This window comes from Canis lupus, chromosome 7, assembly GCF_003254725.2.
Source record: "Canis lupus dingo isolate Sandy chromosome 7, ASM325472v2, whole genome shotgun sequence".
Lineage (NCBI taxonomy): Eukaryota > Metazoa > Chordata > Mammalia > Carnivora > Canidae > Canis > Canis lupus.
In genome coordinates, this window is record NC_064249.1 from 41,378,005 (window position 1) to 41,385,255 (window position 7,251).

A 7,251-nucleotide genomic window follows, 5' to 3' on the forward strand; every position below is an offset into this window, starting at 1 on the left:
TCCTTCCCATAGTAATAGTGAGTCACCCCTGCCCCCCTCCACATGTGGGCAGCCCATTCAAAGCAGCATCTCTGTGTGCCAGGGTGGGGTGGGGAAGGAATGCCTGGGCTCCCTGGGGAGCCAGGCTGCAGGGAGTTTCTGGGTCCTGAGTTCCTTTAGCCCTCGGTTTTGGGGCAGGGACCAGAAGTTTGAGGTCCCTCTTTTCCTGTCTTCTGTTCCAACTTCGCCCTTCAAAACCAAGCACTGGGTCTTAGGCCCAAGTGCCAAGCTACATGCCCCCACAGAAAGCCAAGAGTGGGACCCAGGCACTCACCCCATCCCTTGCCCCCTTCCTTCAGACTCAAGCAACTGGAAAAAGAGGCTGCCTTGGTTCCTCCCCTTTCTACTCCTTCTATCCCACCCTGCCAACTCCAAGACTGTACTTATTTTTTTTTTTTCCAGGACTGTACTTATTTTAATGGATAATTTAAAACAGATACCAGAGCTGTGCGTGCATTCATCACGTTGCCAGGACACCAGGTCCCAGATTCTTGTGGTTCCCAGAGGGGCCTGGAAGGGGGAGCATGGCAGGGGCTGGACAGCCAGTGGTGGGTCTCTGTCCTGGTTTCAACCAGAAAGGCAGTACTAGGGGGGCTGGGACAGCAAAGACCCCACAACCTTCCTGGCTGCAAAGGCCAGCCCTGCACTCATCTCTGCATCCCTCTCTGACCAGGTCTGCTTTGCCACTGGATCACCCAGATCCCCAGGTTTCCCCACCCCAGGCTCTGGAGCCTCTATCCTCAGCCCTTACCAAGGACTCCTCTGGTTTGTCTTCTACTGGCCCCCCATAATCCTGGCCCTGGCCCCACGGGCCATCTCATCCTTTCTAGGAGGTGGCAGGCGGAGGCTCCAGAACCCACGTGCTTTTATGTCCTGCCCCTGTGCCTCCCACAGCTTATTCTCTGGTAAAGAATCCAGAAAATTAAATTATGTTGCAAACGCCTACAGCTCCAGGATGTCAGGGTTTCTGTAATACTGAAGGGAAGCAGAGTGGGATAGGTCTTCTTTCCTGGGTTCTGGAGCCAAGCCTTGGAGTCCACAGAGGTTGGAGTGGGGTTAAGACAGGGACTCTGAGTATTTATGGAGGGGAACCGAGGAGGGGATGCTTGGATTCTCATCTCTGTGGGTGTGTATTGTGGTGAGTGTCCAGGATGCATCCAAGTGAGGGACCCAGGGTATGGCTTCCCCCTTCCTGCAGCCCTCTCCCCCAGGGCGTGGCACTCTCTCAGCTTCCCAGACAAAACAAAAAGTCTTGTTCTGCTTCTCCCTCTTCTGTTCTCCAAACTAGGAGCAGAGGCAGGCGGGGTGGGTTGGTTAGCCAGTGAAACGTGAGGGACAGGGCTCATGCTGTTCCCACTGCCTCAGACCCCTGGCACTGAGCCCCCCCCCTGCGGCCCCCTCTCCCCCTTCCACCATCTCCCCCCCAGCCAAACCCCACCCAGTCCCAGACAGGCCTGGCTTCCCTTCCCAGCTGGGGAAGCAAAACCACACTTAACCCTTCCTACCCCAGACCTCCCCATCTTTGGAGAAAGGATGGGGGACCTTACCCCAAATTTTACTCTCCTCTCTTTCCAAAGGGTCCCCCCTCCCTTACCAGCACCACTGAAAGCCTCAATCCTAAATCCAAGCTTCAAAGTGGACTCCAAATACCATCAGTCTGCTCTTCCCCTGACAGGCCCAGAAGCAGCAGGAGAGAACAGGGGTGGCCAGGTCTAGAGGAGGGAACCTACTAGGGGTGGGGTTGTAGCTGGGTGGTCACCAGGTTCCAATCCTGCCTCTCACTTGCAGCACAATGACAGATGTGCTCCTGAATCCTCTGGGCTCCAATCCTCATCTGTAACATGGGCTGGACACCTAGAAGAGGCAAGGCTACTATGCCTGCCCTCAAGGGAGCTGCCCACTGGTGGGGGGGATCAAGGGAGAGGCACACCGAACACGGTGGCTAAAGAGCATTATAGGACTCTGGACTGGATAATGAATTCCAGATGGAATCCAGAGGCCTGAGAGCTGGAGCATTAATGAGTACTATCAGAATATAGGAGTTGAGCCCAAAGGGTGGTTTGGGCAGTGGAAGCTGCACTTGTCTTGAGAACCAGTGACCTTGGAGGGGGGCACAAAACATCGTGCTTCCCTCAATGACCCTTCCTCGGAAAAGTGCTGTGAGAGACAGGTGGGACCAAGTCTTGATCATCTGTGTCCCTAACACCTGGCTCTGTCGCTAATGGCCTGGCGCACAGGAGATGCTCAGCGTCTCCTACCTGAACAAGTGCACCTGGCCCTGCTGCTTTGCAGGGGAGTGACTCTGGCCTTGCTTTCCTTGTCTATAAAATAAGAACGCTGCAATGATTAAGTGATATACATCTGGGGTCTCTCAGTGGGCTCCATTGTCGGTAGAGCACATGACTCGATCTTGGGCTCGTGAGTTTGAGCCCCATGTTGGATGTAGAGATTACTTAAACAAATAAATATTGTAAAAATTATGTAGAGGGTGCCTGAGTGGCTCAGTCTGTTGAGGGTCTGCCTTCAGGCCTTCGGCTCAGGTCATGATCCCGGGTACCTGGGATCGAGTCCTATGTTGGGTTCTCTGCTTAGCAGAAAATCTGCTTCTCCCTCTCCTGCTCCCCCTTGTTTGTGCTCTCTCTCAAATAAATAAAATCTTTTTAAAAAAGCTTTGAGTCTATACAATTCTCCCCATCTTCACTATTAAATAAACAGATAAAAAATTTAAAAATATAGTGAGATGATGCTCGACAGTGAATAACTTACACTTTTCCACTCAAGTTCATAGTTGCATGTTTTCACACACATTCTCAACTTGGTCCACAGAACCACCTCACGGGTTGGAGATTATTTCCCTGTTTCACAGGTGAGACTCACTTTCCCAAAACTAGATAATAAATAACAGCTGAGCTCAGAACTTGGCCCAAGCAGCCTGGTCCAAACCCAGGATATGCCTCACTCTCTGATTCCACTTTGGTGGGATGCGTGGGAGGCCCCAGGGTGGCCCATTGCCTGAGAGGAATTCTGTGCAAAGGTGATGAAGTACAGAAGAGCCCAGGAGGGTGTGCAGCCTGGCCCTTGGACAGGAGCAGGGACACCCCTGAGGGAGCTCGGAAGCATGAGACACGTGGGGCACAGAGGCAGGGGCTCTGCTGCGGAGATAGGGACGAGGGACGGGCCGGAGGGGACCAGGCTGGGGTCAGGATAGCAGGGAGACTGCAAGGGGAAGAGGCAGACCACAGGGAAGCTGGAGCATGACAGCAGGAGCGGTTCCAGAAGCATTCCGCAGGGCACAGGTGTGCACCACCTTGGTGAGCCTCCACAACTCTACAAGCTAGAAACTATTATTGTCCTAGTTCACAGATGAGGAAACTGAACAGGTGTCTGAACTTTGACACTATTGGCATTTTCGGCCAGAGATTTCTGTTATGGGAGGAGGTTCTGAGCACTGTGTGATGTTTGGCAGTATCTCTGCCCACTAACTGCCAGGAGCACCTCCGCTACCAGCTGTGACAATCAAAAATGTTTTCAGACAGTTGCATGTTCCCTATGAAGCAAAATCTCCAGCTGAGAACTACCTGCCTGAGGTCCTGTGGTTAGTAGCAGAACTGGAATTATAACACAGCTTGGCCTGACCCTGAGAGCTAACTAAGATCTTGCCATTAGGCTATCATCTCAGACAGGTGGAGGGGGAGGGGAGGTGTATAGGAGGGGTCCTAGGCCCGGGGAGGGGGGGAAGGGCAGCTGTGCTCTCCCCAAAGGGGTGGGAAGGGCTGACTCCTGGGTGAAGGTCTAGGGAGTGGCGTAGGGTGAAGGAATCATTTGGACATTCAAGACCAAGGTCTGAGAAACCCTTTACAGTGAGTTCCTAAGGGCAGGCCCCTGTCATTCGTCCTTTGCTCACTGGGCCTGGTACTCAAGTGATGAATTGCTGAGTCAGCCACGCACAGGTGATCAGCATAACCTTGAGAAAGGAAGGACCCACCTGCTCTCTGAGTGGCTGCCACACACCAGGCTCGGGGCTAGGGGATGCGTGGAGGAAGTCCACTCACTCTTGGCCTCAGCCTTATGCCAGTGCTGATCCAGAGCCCAGCCAAGCCAAGTGGGGGGGAGGGGGGGCAGATAATGGGTGGGGAGCCAACCCCTCACTCTCACACCCAAGTGACAAGCCTTTCACAACCAAGATCACCATCTGAACCCTCTCAGATTCTCAGATCTCCTTGAGGTGCACCATGATCCCCCAGAGTGCACAGGAGAGACTGAGGTTCCGGCGGGCGAATCGCCTTGCTCAAGCCTACATAGCTGACACGTGACAGAAGCAGGTCCCAAACCCTGGGTGTCCGCCTCAGGGTTGCCTACACCCCACTTCTCTTCAGCCCAGACCCCAAGAAGACTGATCCAACAGCCGGATCCTAGAGTCGGCCCCGCTCCACCTCCTTCTCAACATTCCAAACCACTCCCGCCGCCCCAACCCAGCCGGGGGCCCAGGTAGTCTTCCCACCTGCAAGTCTAGGCTCCCCGGAAGCGTCAAAATACACAGCGCAGTGCGCCTTACTGCCGCGCGCATCCCAGAACTCCCGCACTGCCCTCTCCTGCCCTCTTCCCCAGCCCCCAGCTCCTCACCCCTCCACCTGCACCTCGGGCGGGGCCCGGGGCGGGGGAGGAGCCGCGAACGTCCCGGGCGCCCTCCCGGTCCCGCCCCGACCCGGCGCCGCCCGCCGGCGGGTGCTTACGCAGGCCTGCGCGTGGGCGGCTGCGCGTGAGGTAGTGTGTGTGTGAGTGTGTGCGCGGTGGCCGGACGCCCCGGCCTCGCGAGCGGGGGTTTCCTTTCCCTGTTGCCACGGAAACAAACAAGCGCCACGACTCCAGGGCGCGTGCTGGAGCGGAGGGCCGCGGCACGCTTTCGGGAAGCGAGGCAGAAGAGGATTCCCTCCTCCCGCCCCCCGCCCCCGCCCGGGAGCCCACTGCCGCCTGTGGGGCCCGAAACCTGGGGGCACGCCGCGCTCACCCGGGCGGCCTGGCGGGCGGGGACATCGGGCCCCCTACCTGGTTTGTGCGGAGGCCCTCTGCCAAAGTACGAAAATCTCCTTTACTGGGCGTTTGTGGCTTTAGCCCCCCCCACCCCCCACCCCGGGCAGGCTCCTCTCGCGTCTTGGAAGCTCCGCCTTCCTTAGCTTCAGGGTAAATCCTGGAGGCCCCAGCCCCTCTGGGTTCCCTCGGAAGGCTCCCGGGGGCGCCAAAACCAGGGGGTGTCTACGGGTCGGGGCCAGTGTACTCTGTGGGGCAGGGAAACTGGTGGTTAACTTGCTGGAGATTGCTGATTGGGGGGCGGGGGGGAGCGGAGCAGTGGGCCCTTCCGGAGAAGAGGCTGGGGCTGCAGGTGGGGCAGGTGGATGGATAGGCAGGAGGTCAGGAGCTCCAGGAGGGAGGTCCCTAGGGATTGGGAAGGGACTGTGCTAGGCCCAGTGGTCCATCATTCATTCCCCAGAAGCCAGAACTTCAGAGCTGGGAGGAGTCTTAGGGCATCATGCAGGCCACCACCCTTTTCCAGACCTGCCTTGGTCCAGCTGCCCAGATTCCCCTGTGGCACTGTCCCTAAGCCAGCCCATGGGCCTGCCCCAGACCAGTGCACTGGCCTCTATGCCCAGTAAGTCCAAAGCTGCCAGGGCACCCTGAGAGCCCACCTTATTCTGACCCTAGACCCCTGCAGGGCTCTTCACCACAGGGACAAGTAATGGGACAGGGCAGCAGGGGCCTGGCAGGGGTGGGGGTGGGGTGCACGGACAGGATGCACAGGCTGAGGCTGGAGCTCTCTCAGGCTGCCCAGGGAGGGGCTGAGGGGGCATCTGTTTCCTCTAGGCCATGGTTCCCTCAATCCTATCCCCAGAGGAGGTAAAAATGGTGCTGGCTTCCTGAAGAGGAGCTTCCTGGGGATGGTGGATGGAGGATGGACGGGTATTCGTCAGAACCTCCCACATCCCCTCGGAGCTTCAGGGAGCTAAGCTAAGGCTTAGGGGTGGGGGCATACTGACTCTTGAAGCAGAGGGGTGAGGTCCTGGGCCTCTGTGAGCGCCAAGATGTGGCAGAAGGAAAAGCCAGGCTGGGCTCCCAGTAGGATGTGGTGGGGATCTGTCTAGCTCAGGGCTAGGGTCTCACCCAGGTATTGGGACTGAGAGAGGGGAGCACAGAGGCAAGTGGGGATGAAGGGAGAGATCAGAGTGAGTAAAGGGAGGAGGTCCACCATAAGGGAGGAGGAGTGGAGCTTCGGCACAAGGCAGTGGGGGTCACGTCTTGAGTCCAGGCCAGGGGGCTTTGGAGAGAGGAGCTGGGTAGAGGAGAGGCCCAGAGATTGAGGGGAGGGCTGCTGCGTGGGCTGACACTGCTCCAGCCCCAGATCCTGGTGGGGCAAATATTTACCCAGCAACCACGGTTGCTAAGTAAGGAGGAAGGAGGAGGGAGGCCAGTAGCTGGAGGGCCTTTCAGGCTCCTCCCTAGCCCTCACAAAAGACAGCTTGGAGAGAGTGAGCCAAACCGCTCCCCTCAGCACCCCCTCCAGCCCAGGCTCAGTCTAACCCCTCCATGCACCAGATCCTGGGGTCACCTCTGCCCACCCCCTCACCCCAAGCTGGCAACAGGCAGAAGGAATGGGCTAGGGGGGAATTTATCCCCAGACTGTCAGGCTTCCCCCATCCTGGGGCAGCTCTGGGGGCTCAAACCTCACAAAAGGCCCCTTTCCCAATGGGCTATTCCGGCTATTCTGTGGGGGCTGGGAAGGGAGGGTGGTCTAAGGAGTCAGGATCTGGTGGGGGAGGGGATACTGAAGGATGGAGTCCAGTTGTCCAGGGCTAGAGGCTGGAAGAGAGGATAAGGAGGTGGAACAAAGGGGAAGGAGTGAGCCAGTCAGAGTCTGAGGGGACAGGACAGAAAAGAGGGGTCCTCGGGAGTGCTGCCTTTTCAGGCCCCTGGGCAAGGAAGGAGGAGGGACAGGAGGGGAAGCTGCACTCAAAGGGAGCCAGATGTGGCCCATGTGATGTGGGCTGTGGCTGGCATGGGCACGGTGGGAGCAGGACGTGCAGCCATGCCAAGAAGGATTAGTCAGCTGCCTGGAGGGGACAGGGGAGGGGGACAACTAGTCCAGGACCCCCATGAAGCAGATGGGTGCCCTCAAGGAGGTGGGAGGGCTGCCCCCCAGCCCCTTCATCCTCTATCCTC